Below are 14,170 nucleotides of genomic sequence, written 5' to 3' on the forward strand. Positions count from 1 at the left end.
ACCACAAAAAGTGATACCCTTCCGTTCTCATTCATGTGGATTCATTAGTCCGCCCGACCCCACATCAAACTATATTTTAAGCCGTCTTTCACAGTTTGTCCTACGACTGAAACTCATTACTTGGGTATACTTATTTTCCCAGACATTCATAAAAATGCTATGGCATTTAAATCCTGCCTCATAATGGGAGATGAATAAAGACTTGTTGGAGACTCTGTGTATGAACTCCCTCCTGGGAGCCAGCCAGGTTCAGGTTTGGTTTAGTGACTGGGAGGCTGTCGGCAGCTCATTCCACACCTCGACCTTTGACACTTTTCACACCGTCTGAATGGGAGAAAACAAGTGCAAAACATGAAACAGATCACAGGATGGACAGAAACTCTGGCCCTGCAGCAACGCCGTCTTTTTGGCTGAAGGAAATGGGCCCTTCCCCTTCCAGACCAGACCCACCTAGCAGCTTTGTCACCCAAGTGAGATGAACATTGTTAGCAGATAGTTGCCAGAGGAGGCTGCGGTGGCTCCAGTGAGAGAGGTGGCATCCTGACTGTGAGAACTTCGACGCGACCAGACTGCAAGAGGCACCTCCCAATAACCATATAAATGGGAGACAATGGGCCTAATTGCAATCAGTGTCCTCTTTTTTATTTTATGTTCTGAGTTTCACCCTGACATTCACAAGAGACCACCGCATGCATTTCAATAAAGCCGTGTTGTGGGGCAGAGCAGAGCGACGTATATACAGTGTGAGTGGTGCAAAGGCCCACACTCAAATGACACGATGCAAATACTCCCACAGAAGTCACACTTTGGTTACAGCCAGCTTTCTGTTTCACTCTTCCTGAGGCCTTTTGATGTTATGAACATAAAAATCCCCAGTAACAAACATTGAAACTGGGATTGATAACTTGTTCAATTTGAGGTTTTATCTGCATGGAAATGTTTGAAAAGCAGTTTTTATCAAAAGATGACATATCAGAGAGACTCTAATGCTCAACACTGCAGGACAGACTTAAAAGAATGTGATTCTCAAAGCTCTTTTTGTTTATAGCCTCATACTACGCCAAAGGTGATGGGCCAAAACTGAACTACAGAGGGGAAGTGCAGTGTGTGGGCATTTCATTATGTAACTGACTTTGAAGCCAATCTTTTGATGTCTATGTGTTCTTCTGTCTGAAATTAGATCACTCCCCCGGATTCAGTACACGTCTTTAACACATTTAACACGTCGGACCATCCAGAGCGGGAGATTATTGAAAGCAAATTTGTCGTGTGAATATTCCATGAAAAACGTGCATACTGCCACAGAAAGGGACGTAGCCAGGGTTTAGAAATTAGTGAGGTCTAGAATCTTTTTTTTAATGGGTAATAAGCGGGAGGTCTCATTTCCTGCATTATGGTGAATTTTTATACTTGAATCTCAAATTAGACTGTGACTCACGGTCTAATTTGAGAAACCGGCACATGATTACTGTATTTGTCTCCCAAATTTAAATAATGCAAAATAATCCTCCACAAAATGCATTTATTTTGCCTTATTAGTCCTGTTTTTATATGGCCTGTAAGTGATATTTCTCACTTCTATTTTCTAAATAAATAGATCCTGACAGCACTCACACCTTTATCCAACACTTCAGCCATTAAATTCTAACTTAAGATCCGCCAATGTGTTGTTTATCACACAATACTAATCACTTTTTTGCCACTTTTGGATAAACATTAGACACAGACAAAATAGTCTTCTACCGATAACACTATGCACTGATACGAAACAAACCATTCTCTAATGGCTGCGTGGAAACATCTTAACATCTGTAGCAATCATGGCATTACATTTTCTCTTTTACAGCCAGGGAGGGGAACGTGTGAAGTATGTCGCCTGCCTTGAATGAGGATGATGGGTTATCTGCAAGATTTCTAAAGAGGGCAGCCATCATCAGAAGAGATGTGGCACCTGTAAAGCAGCTTTATCCCCTTTTGAAGTGCCTGTTTGTATTGTTGAAGCCAACAAAGGCATTTTGCCACCTCTGTACTTACAAGAGAACATTAGTCAAACTGGGGGAGATAACAAGGTGGAAGGGGGGGGGTGATATGGGAGACATCCTAATGCACTACACAGTCTACAGGTGTGTGTTTGCACATGCATGTGCGTGCATTTGATTACCACACTGACTGCTCTGACGCTCCAAGAGATTTTCAGCATGTGTTCAGGTATGCTGGTGTAAGATGTGGTCTGGTAGTGGTGGTGGTGGAGGTGGTGGTGGTGGGGTGCCGAGCCTGGAGGTTGACAAGAGGTCATCCTCCAGATCAATGCAGGCTGGGGTTGTAGTGGGGAGGAGGAGGCAGACATGATCACTCATTAGTCACCTTTTCACCTCTCTGCAGCGCAAAGTGGTTCAGCAGGTAGGATGAGCATGTATGCATTTCCAGAAGCAGTCTCAGTCAGTTTCACTAATGTTCATTTTTTCTCTTTCTCTCATCTCTCCAGTGGGGTCTAATCTTATATTTATGGTACTCCCAGAATATGCATGAATTAGAGATTATTTATTCACTTGTGGAAAAGTGAATCATAATGTTGTTTGTTGTTATTGGGGGATTATATAGTGTCTCATTTTATACAATTATAAATTAACTAGGGCTGTCAAAGTTAACGCAATAATAACGCATTAACGCAAATTTGTTTTAACGCCACTAATTTCTTTAAAGCATTAACGCAATTGATATTTCATTGCTCAGTTTTAAAGCTAAAGTGATGATACTGGTATCATATAAACTAGAAAAACCTAAAGAATCAATCAGTACCAATCATGTCATACTAGCTTGTCAGGAAGGAGGCTAAATAAAGCTCCAAACTTGCACTAAGTTTTGGTGAGGAAAAACTCTCATGGCCATTTTCAAAGGGGTCCCTTGACCTCTGACCTCAAGATATGTGAATGAAAATGGGTTCTATGGGTACCCACGAGTCTCCCCTTTACAGAAATGCCCAATTTATGATAACCACATGCAGTTTGGGGCAAGTCATAGTCAAGTCAGCTGTTGTTGCCTGTTGGGCTTGAGTTTGCCATGCTGTGATTTGAGCATATTTTTATGCTAAATGCAGTACCTGTGAGGGTTTCTGGACAATATTTGTCATTGTTTTGTGCTGTTAATTGATTTCTCATAATAAATATATACAAACATTTGCATAAAGCAGGATATTTGCCCACTCCCATGTTGATAAGAGTATTAAATACTTGACAAATCTCCCTTTAAGGTATATTTTGAACAGATACAAAATGTGTGATTAATTTGCGATTAAATGTGATTAATCATGGACAGTAATGTGATTAATCGTGATTAAATATTTTAATCGATTGACAGCCCTAAAATTTACAAGTAGGTTTCAGTTGCCAATATACAGGGCCTGCCTAAGACTTTTTAGGCCCAAGGTGAGATTTTGTGTGTGTGTGAGTGTGTGTAGGATCTGGCGGCATCCAGTGGTGAGGTTGCAGATTGCAACCAGCTGACACTTTAGTCATGTGCCAAGTGTTTAGGTGAACTACGGTGGCCATAATTTGGTTTGTCTATTCTGGGCTACTGTAGAAACATGGCAGCCGGCTTCATGAAGAGGACCCGCTCTGTATGTATAAACAGCTCCTTCAAAGGTAACGAGAAAAAAAGGATTCTTAGTTTCAGGTGATTATACACTAAAGAAAACATACTGCTAATAGATCCCCCGAAATGTTACACACTGTTCCTTTAACCAATTTCAAGTGCAGCCAAAACAGTACGACATCTGCTCAAACCGAGCATTTTTGGAATTGAGCCTGTTGAAAAGTATGGCTTGGAGCTACATAAATCTCTACAATGAAGTAATCAATCAAATTTAAAATTGTGTTAAGTTTTGCAAAAAATGTAGGCTGATAATCACCACTATATTCCACCCCAAAAGTAGAGCTTTCAAGGTGGATAAAATCAATCAAAAACAAAAAGGCAGATTATAGTATGAATGAGGAGTCATCAACCATGTCAACTATTTTGTCATCTTGTTAACTCTTTACAAACATGGTCAAGTACTTAGATTTAGCAGCAATGGAAAAAGGGCCTCAATCATGTTGCGTCAGCATAGCCACAATATACAGTAGGTACTGTCATGAAGTATAAAATAACAATATAGCCTCAGTTAACATGCAGGCAGCATTTATGAATGTCAGTGAAATCCTTATTTTATAGCTGTGCAGTCATCTGCCATGAGGTGAAAATAAAAAGTGGAGGACAAGATCTGAACAAGTGTGGAAGTCAAACTTTTTCAAATTACCCATAAAATGGTAAACTTACACACTGAAAGCATAAAAGGCATTTTCAGATTCAAATTTTCACCCAGCCAGTCAGTTATGTACTCTAATAATACTTATTACACGGCTCTGTTGAATCCTCGATTCTGATTGGACAATCACTGCATTCTACGGTCTGTTATTTCTTTAGAGTAGACTGTTGCTATGTATAACAGAACGTTGCTATGGACGCAGTTCTGATGTTGGACTCTGGAGGACGATTTTTATGTCAAATTATTGATTTCTTAAGTAGCCGTGTAATAAGCGGGATAAATCATATCAGGGCTTCACGTCTGGGGTCGATCATCACCCTGTCAGGGTTTATTTCACAACAATGACCGGCTCGCTGTACATTATGCCTTACATAATATCTAGTGTAAATCTGAATTTATTCTTGCAATTATCACGTATGCATCATTAGTTTACTTTTTGTCAAAACCATAATTGCTGTAGGTATCTCTCGATTAACAGATTTGTGTCAGAAAAGTCATGTAATGGGTAGCAGTGGTGGAAAAATAAAAACTTGTGAAACAGCTGTTACAACCAACACTGCAAATAACGGAACCTGTATGTAAATTAATATACACCCTCCATTTTCGTATTCTATTTCCTTGCATCTTTCCATACAGTGGCTCAACTAGCAAACAACTCATGTCAATTTGGAAGAATTTTGTTTAATGCAACCCTTACCAAAAATATGTTTATTCAAGTGTGCTTTTAGTATACTTCTTTTAAACTTAAAATAAGAGAGTATACTTTCAGTTTACTTTTTATGTACTTATCAGAGATATACTTAACGAATGTATACTTAAGTATACTTGGCTCATACTGACAAGTATACAGAAAAGTCTAAGTATATTTGGCTTACAGGCCTACTTGTACTTTTGATCGAGATGTACTTAAGAGAAGTATAATTAAGTATGCTTGCCTTATGGGCCTACAGAAAGGTATACTTGGCTTGTAGTTGTGGTTACTTTTTGATAGAGTAACCTATTAAAGTGTGTTTTGACATGAATTTACTTCAATTCATCAAGAATTTTCAAAGTTTTGGGATTATCTGTTCACGATAATAATATAATGATAATAACAATAATATAATAATAGGTCTCAAGTCAAGTCTCAAGTCACTGTTTGTGCGACTTAAGTGCGACTCGAGTCCAAGTCGCAGACTCGAGTCCCCATTTCTGCTAAAAAAGTGGGCTACGAATATATAGTATGCTTGCAGTATAAAAACTATTAAACTAGTGGTTTACTGAGAGTATACTTTAAATTGTACTTTCATAAACTATAAAGTGGGCTAAAAGTATATTTTCAATATAAAAAATTATTAGAGTAGTTGTTTACTGAGAATTTACTTTAAAGTGTACTTTCATAAACTAAAAAGTGGGCTACAAGTGTAAAACTATCAGTATACTTATAGTGTAGTTGCAGTACAAAATAAAATGTAGGTGTAAACTAAGAAGTTTACTATTCTTATACTTAAAGTGTTCTCAAAAGTATACTTTTATAAACTAAAATGTGAGCCAATTTAGTCCCAAGAAGTATTAGTAGTACACTTACAAGTATACTACTAGTACATTGATATTAGTATCCCTACTAGATAAAGTATACTTGGGAAATATACCCTTGAACTTTACTTTAGTATACTTCATAAAATAAACTTGAAGTATACTACTTTTTCATAAGGGAAACCATATTACCATAATATATGTATTGTCAAATGAATACACCTTTTTTAAATTTCCATTCTTGGTGACTGAAAAACATCAGCTTAGTGTGGATGGATAGCCAAAATGAACAGGGGGGGGGGATGCATGTCCAAATTCATCCACATTATTGTGGACATGTACTGAGTGAGTGAGATTGGGTGTATCAATTACAAGGTGACTAGCAGGGGAGAGGAGCGGGGTTATCATTAGCAGGGACTGGCGCTGGCCTCTGGTAGTTCCAGTAATTACCTCACAAAGGGTGGTGCTTGCCTTCCCACTGCTTTTCCCACACTGCACTCCAGGCTCAGAATTCCAATCGGCCCCAGACCTGCAATCTCCTCGGTTTTAGACAGCAAATTACTGACAAGTCCCATTCTTCACAGCACTGTAATTGCTTTTTAGTGCTGTTTTTATTGAGGCAAACCCCAACCCCCTTGCCCTTCCCCCAATAAAGCTACATCGGGGAAGGGGCGAAGGGTTAATATAGATAACATTAGTACCTAATTGGAAGGTCTCGGACCGTAAGGAAAGTTTCATACAAGTCCTGTCATTTTTTTTAATCTCTTGCAGTCCTTGAGTGAATATAACTGTTTCTGTATTAAATCTATTTTGTAGTGATCAAGAGAGACATGTTTGTTTTAGATTCATTAGTTCTGCATTTGTTTGAAGGTACATGCAAACTCTGCAATACTGCTTCTGCGTGCTCCATAGAGGTGATGTCATTAAGGCTCTTCACATCCCATATAAAGAGAGGCACTGAGCATCTTGGCTACTTCGCGACTTAAATCACTCCGTGTTGTCTTTCCCACCCCTGCGCATTACTCTCTCAATCTATTACTTTGTGGAAATCATTAGTCTCCGTGTCAATACAAGCTCCGAGCAGAGAAAACATCTCATTATGGGACTTAAAGAGATCCGTAGCATTCTCAGCTCTGTCAAGCTGTTCTTCCTTTCTTCAATATAGTTACTTTCCTTTCACTCGGAGGACAAATTCTCAACGTTCCAATGCCGGACAACCAAACAGTTGCCATTTGAAATGAGAAAAAAAAAGGGAGAAAGAACGGAAAATGGCTGAGGGATTAGAGGATCTAAACAGGATAAAGGGATAGGAGATTCTTGGTGTGATCCAGTTTAGTTTGAAAGATGGAGGGTCTTAACAAGGATTTGAGACTTTAGAATTCATTATGCCATTATTTCCATCCTGTGCAGTTTCAGCTAAATTGTTTGCCGTTTTGTGGCCCTACAAGCCCGTAGTTCTGAACATCTTTACATGCAAGTGCATGCACGATATTTTAAATTATTGTGACATAATGTGCTAATCGTCAATTTATTCAGATAAATAACCATTTCCAGTTTGTTTCCCATTTCTATATTTGATGTGGACATGCACAAAATGCATTTGAGAGGTGTGTAAAACATCACATGCAACTGGCGTTATTCATTCGCCTTGTAGCCTTTTCTGGTGTTGAGCCACACACCAATGTATAGTAGCTCTACAGATGGTTTTGTCTGCCTTCAATAGAAACCAAACACAAAGACATCATAAGGAAAATATCACAAAGAGGAAAAATACAAAATGCACAGATGAGTTAAGTATGGTTAAAGTCATCTGCATTTCTCCTCTTTTCTGCATCAAACATGACTACATCCAGGCTTAGCAAAGTGCCCTGGGGCTACAACCTGCAATTGAATCGGGTAGCAACCTAATTTGCCTGTGCCCTCATGTGTCCATCTCCCTGTCAGTCTGAGCAGGTTGACACCTCTGACCCTGTCAGGGGTGTCAAATAGCTTGTCAGAGCCCTTCAATAAAGTACAATGACAAGCCCTCTAATGCATTACCGCACGAGTTCCAGCCAGAAATGAGAGGCTGCTGCCTTTCCAGCCTCAAGGCAGACAGGTGCGCCGTCGAGCAACACACACACACTAAACACACACACACATACACACACAAATAAGCCCTCTCTATCAAAACAATGACCAACAAAATGAATAAAACAGCTTACATGTTAAATGTCTATATTAACATCTTTGGAGTAAACCAAACATCACGATATTAAGGAGGAATTATCAATTGTGACATGGGTTTTGGCCGTTGGCGCACACACTTGTATGCAATGTTCAAAATGCCTCCAAATTCATTATTCAATCACTTAAGGATTATCTTTGAGGGGCTTACATAACCAAGTTGTCAGTTACAATAAAAAACACCATACCCGGACCACCTTGGATGCATGTTAGGCCTGTCACCATCAGGCCTCTCTAAAGGGCCCAAAGGGCCACTTACAATCAACCTGTCAATGTCACGGATGCCTGAATGTTGGAGAAATAAGATGAGACCATGTTACAAATCATTTGGCATCAACCTGACAAGTGAAAAATCCCACATGCCAAATCTGGACACATACCCGGTTTTGATGCCACAGGTCTCGGTTGGTGCTGGTTGGTCCTCGAGGCCCTGCTTCGACATGCTGTGCATTCCAACCAATTATCTACCCCAAGGTGCAACAGGTTCACACTTTAATCTTTGATGCCTCCTCCAATGGGATATAGCTGGATTTAAAACAGGGAGCAGGGGTGGGACAACCCTTAAAAACTTGTATACATAGCAAACATGAATCAACTTCAAACCAACCCACTGAGGGAAACAAAAAAGTCTTTCAAAGAAATAACTTTATCCTCATTGTTGTTTCATCTTGCAATGGCTCGCCATGGCCCATGTGGATGCTTGAAGCAGGTTTCAAAGAGCAGACGTAGCCTCAGATATTACACCAGTCAAAATGTCCTTTGAGTTCAGAGAAGGTGAAATCTCCTGTTAAATGTGGGTCATTTAAAGGTTGCTGAGAATTTGAAGAAATGGACCATGGTAACGTCACGTCCAACCAAGTCATCATCCTTTACCAGGAAATCCAGTTCCCTGGCATGGATGCGGTGTTCTGCGCGTACCCTTACACCTTGCCAGTATACCCACTTCCTGCAAGCCAGCGATTCCCATTCTTAATACACCCCTCAACCCCCACCACCCCTCCCACACCAGAGGCCCCCATGTCCTTTCTGAGGAAGTGCGTCCTTGAAGAGCTTGTCTCAACCATCTGTCACGGATGTCCCGGGACATCTCCCATCCACCCCAATGGATCCCACATATACTAGACCAGTTGTCATTGGAATAGTGAATGGGTCACGGGGGGAACTGAAAACCAATATTTGAATTACATCATATGTACGGTAGCACAAGTAGCCCAAATTTAAATGCAAACCCAGTTAAAGATAATTTGTGGCATCAAGGATGAAGAAATTCGTACTGCACAAATTTGGAAACATTTGCTTAATGCAAGAAAAACAATGCGTGGGCTACGAACTTTAGCATCTTTAATTGTAAGTTTGTTGCCCAAACGTGGTTTGCTATGCATTTCATACTCTACATTGCCATTTACCTCTATGCCTTTGTTTCCATAAACTGTGCTGTCAAAATACATGAAAACAATCTTCATGCGGTAATGACTCAATATGGAATCGAATATTTCCGCATGTAGCCGGGGCGGAGTGCAAAATGTTATGTAAATCCCCTTAACGACCTTTTCAGGCTGCCGGCAATCACCATACAAAGGTGATTGGCAGCCGACACTGGTACACATTTATCCTTTTGCCCCAGCCTGTCTCTCTCTGTAGCGCCCCCTACTGTGAGAGGCGTGGGGTAGGGTGCCCAGTGGCACTTGTTGCCAATGGATGAAGCCAGCATGGATCCTCTCATGGCAACGATGCTGGTCGTTGTAATAATGTTTGGTTTGTTTCCTGCTTCACACCTCCTTTGGGATTTTGCCCGACCTATAATCCAGGACATGAGACGCAGAGGGAGGCATCCCATGCCTGTCCATCCGAGTTCCAGCACTGCTTAGCCCAAACCAGCTCCTTTGTGCGACTCACACAGCAGTCTATTGGTTGCCCGTGGGCCATCCCATAGTGGGCTTCTATTATCATGATTGTTATGATTATTGAAACCCCACACCATAACTCCATTTCCCAAATAAGTTCTTTGAATTATTTAATATTTAAGAATTTGAAGGCTCACAAAACTGCAGATAACACTTCTCTTTTATGCATATGCGCGCACACACACACACACACACACACACACACACACACACACACACACCGGACCAGCGTTCCCAAGCCCCTTACTGAGCGTTTTTATCCTTGCAAGGCCTCGTCTCAGAGGGGAGTCAGGCCCCTACTGAAATCCTAACCCACTTCCTACTGGGAAGCCTGTTTGGCTCCTTGGCAGCCCTTTTCCATTCACAAACTGCAGACAAACCTCACTCTCTGCCTCATCAGCCATAAATGTACTTTGACTTAGGCTTGACTGACTCAGCGACTTGGATAACGCCTCTCAGGTGATGATGTAGTCTGCATACGTTGCCCAGAAATTTACCAAAAGCATATTTTTCCAGCTGAAAAAGGGGACTGCCTTGAAAATCTATAGTCCTACTGCAGCTGTCCCCTCTGCAGATATATATATGTTTAGGTGTTCTGGGGACACATTTGACACAAATAAAGAAGGGATTTAAAAAAGAGAGAGAGTGCACACGTGAATGTGTGGAAGAAAGTTGTCAAAGCGTTGACACAAGCAGGGCATCAGAATTTGTTTGTGTGTTTGTGTGTGTGCTTTGAGGGGGTGATATATACACCCCCTACTGTCCTATTTCTAGTCCACACATCACAACTGTCAGTAACCACTGAGATATGAAGCCGAAAAGGAGAAACGATGAAGGAGGAGAGCCCTTCAAATGGATATTACTGCCGTGTTTGCCTGTGGAGCATGGAAAGGTGGATTTAGCACTACGCCCAGGATCTTAACTGTACATTCGGCTCATGGTACGTTATAAATGCACACTATGATAATGTCAACCCCATAAAGTCTTTTTTTTTTATTTTAGTTAGAATCCTCAAAAAATAAAAAGAGAGGTCGGCTGCTATTGCTAATGGGGGTTTGACTTTTGCTTTTAATAGCTCAAATAACAGTTTATAGCTACTTCTAGTCTTGTTAAACTATATTTTCTTTAATTTTCATAGTCTGTGTTGTAATTTGCTTTAAGAAATTACAGAACAGTGCAGAGTTGAAGCCCTTGTTCTGTGCTGTTTATGTTAGTACGTCTGATACTGTTACAACCTAAAATGAAATATACTCCCTTAAACATAAATATGCTAAGCAGTTTCAATGTTACAGGTGAACGACATTTTACAAGATAGCACATGGCATTCGATATCACTATTTCAGAAAATGTATTTGCTTTAGATAATCAAAATTATAATGCTCAGTGAAATGATTTTTTACAACCAAATTTTATTCAACAAACTGCACGGATGATGAGGTATTATAGGTATCATGTTTTTCTTTTAAGACAGTAATATCCCCCTCCATCCCACCTTGTCACCCCCAGAAATCCCCTCCCTGCTCATAAAAATAAAATAAGCATAATTAAATAAAATAAAATAAAATAAATAATAATTCTTAAATAAAATACAGACCTACATAAAATATAGGTAACAAAATAATTGTACAACAAAAAAAGGGGGTAATTGGTAATAGACAAATCCCACATGTCAACCTAACTTTAAGCATTATATGCAGCCCACAAGGTCGCAGTCCAAGATGTAGGCTATACCCACACATCTCCACACATATTTACCCACTCATATACACACTTAATGCATACACACAGCTGCATGCATATGCAATATGGAGCGTAATTGTGCAAAGCTAGTGTAAGATTAGATTTATTTTTGTAATGACATATTTTATACAGTTTATATATATTGTATTCTGCTCTTTAAGTTAGAGATGGAGCTATATGGTTTGGCGAACCTTGCGTGCTGGTGGGGGGAGTGATGGTTAAGATTGGCGGAGGGATATGAAGTGAGGTGCCACCTTTTGATTTGTCCTACGCTGAGTTGTGTGATTAAATGTGGATCCTGTTGAACAGACCAAGCTCTCCCCGTGCTCTTATTCTACCCACAGCCCTACAGGAGTTTAATTAAGTAATAGGTAAGGTTATAGTTAAGGTAGCAAAAAGCCTGCCTTACACTAGCAAACATAAAGGTCCCCCCAGGATAGGCCTTGTCTGTGCCAGGAGGCAAATCTTGAGTCAATCTTGGCTGGTTGAAAGAATTGATTGTTACTAATAGGTGTAGCTGGGGGCAGAGAAGTCCAGCCAAACGGCTGCCTAATTTGTTGCCAGGCTTTCAAAGTGGTAATAACTACGGGGTTAGAGGAGAGTCGTCTAGGTTTAAATGGAAGGCTGTTACACACCGGGGCTTTTAAGGATAAGGAGAGACAAGATTTAGCTTTTAGTCTAGTCTAGCTTCCAGATAGTAGGTTGTAGTGCATGTTAGCTGTTCAGTAAAATAATTGAAAGCTTGGTAGACTGAGTTCCCAAATTCTTGGAGTTTTACCCCCATATAAAATTTGAAATTATTGAATCCAATAGGTGAAAAATGGGTAACCATTGAAATAAGTATAAATATCAGGGGAGCACATTCATTTTAACGGATTGTACACTAAGGGGTAGGCTGTTCTATCTCTGCAAGAGGGAAATTCTTTGTTGTGCAAATGTGACTTTCCAAACTTGTCAGTACTGCACAAACTTTGCTCTTATTTACTAAGTACGCAGAACACACCACCTATATACTACATAGATATCACTGTGTTCACCAAAATGCAACCTTTTCTAGAACTGATAAACTGCCTTGTCTTTAGATTTACTGTCATGTGTTTGTTTGTTTTTTTAATAGATTTTGAAAAGGTTAGATGAACCCATAGCTTGCAGAATTTCCATATATCAAAGTGTAGCACATCATTTGCTGAAGTCAAACCAAAATGTGCCAGAATTTGTGTTTTCATCTGAAGACATCTGACCCTTTATGAAAACCTTTGGTTCATGCTTTTTTAAGAGATCACAAACAATTTGTTTTGTGCTCTAAGATCTACGTCCCTAATTGTTGGCTTTGGGTTCAAACAATATCTGCAGAAGAAAAACAAGATAAAGAAAGAAAAGTTGTCTAGATGCTGAGGGTTTTGTTATAGTAAAGCAGGATTGGAAACATGTCTGTTTGATTGCAACACTGATATTGAAAGGTTAATGAGAATCTACGAGTATCTAAACAATTGCTACTCAGTAAAACACCTTCCACGCACAAAGACACCAGTTGCTGTGAAAATATGCTGAGAGCGATCTCTCAGGCATTTGGCCGGGCAAAACCACAACATTTATGGCTACAGAGTGAGACAGCATTATGAGCCTTCACTGTGTGGTCCATCACCAACTATAGACCCTTCTCGCCTCCTGCTGCTCTCTCCTGCCCTTCTACCCTCCTGCTGCCCCCTCTGCTGGGGGTAGCAGGCATAGTTGACCCTGGTTAAAATTCAACTGGCTCAACAATAACGTGGTTGGACTTTTCCTTAATGACCTGTTGGTTGAGGAGCAAAAGGAAGTGGAAGTCGCATAGTTTGAAAATAAATACCTCCACAGATTTAAATGAATTTAAAATGTACAGTATGATGACCAGGTCATCACCAGGATGCTGCATTGGCATAAAAGAGTTCCCCTCTTTAAGCATCATTTAGAGTCTAGACAGTTAACACACAGCACATAATGCATCACTTCACACTATATGAGGAGTTTCCATGCTTTTTCATATCAAATTGATCCACATTAGACCTGCATGTATTCAGATTCAATTCGGCACAAAAGCTTTAGAAATGTAGACTATCTCTATCCATGATATATTTATTGAAATGTGATTTTATTTGTTTGTATGTTGTAAAAAATGCATGTATTTTATTTCACAATGTAGCCCATTTAAGGACCAGTGTTGTAAATTAGCTTGGGCTGTAAATGCTATCACATTCTGCATTAGACTTTTCAGTGAATATTCTATGTTTATGTGTCAGTCCCTTTAAAAAATAAACATATAATGTCCATACTTCCTGAATTACAAAACCATGATATGTGGTTGAGGGGATGCAATCACAATCCACAGGAGCATTATAAGATTTGTTATGCTGTTATTTTGTATTACCTTCTATTATATATTCCGTTTATATATTGTTGATCATTCAAATGACAATATTGTGTATTGGGGTTTATGATATTCGTT

The sequence above is a fragment of the Sebastes umbrosus genome, chromosome 12 (genome assembly GCF_015220745.1).
Source record: "Sebastes umbrosus isolate fSebUmb1 chromosome 12, fSebUmb1.pri, whole genome shotgun sequence".
Lineage (NCBI taxonomy): Eukaryota > Metazoa > Chordata > Actinopteri > Perciformes > Sebastidae > Sebastes > Sebastes umbrosus.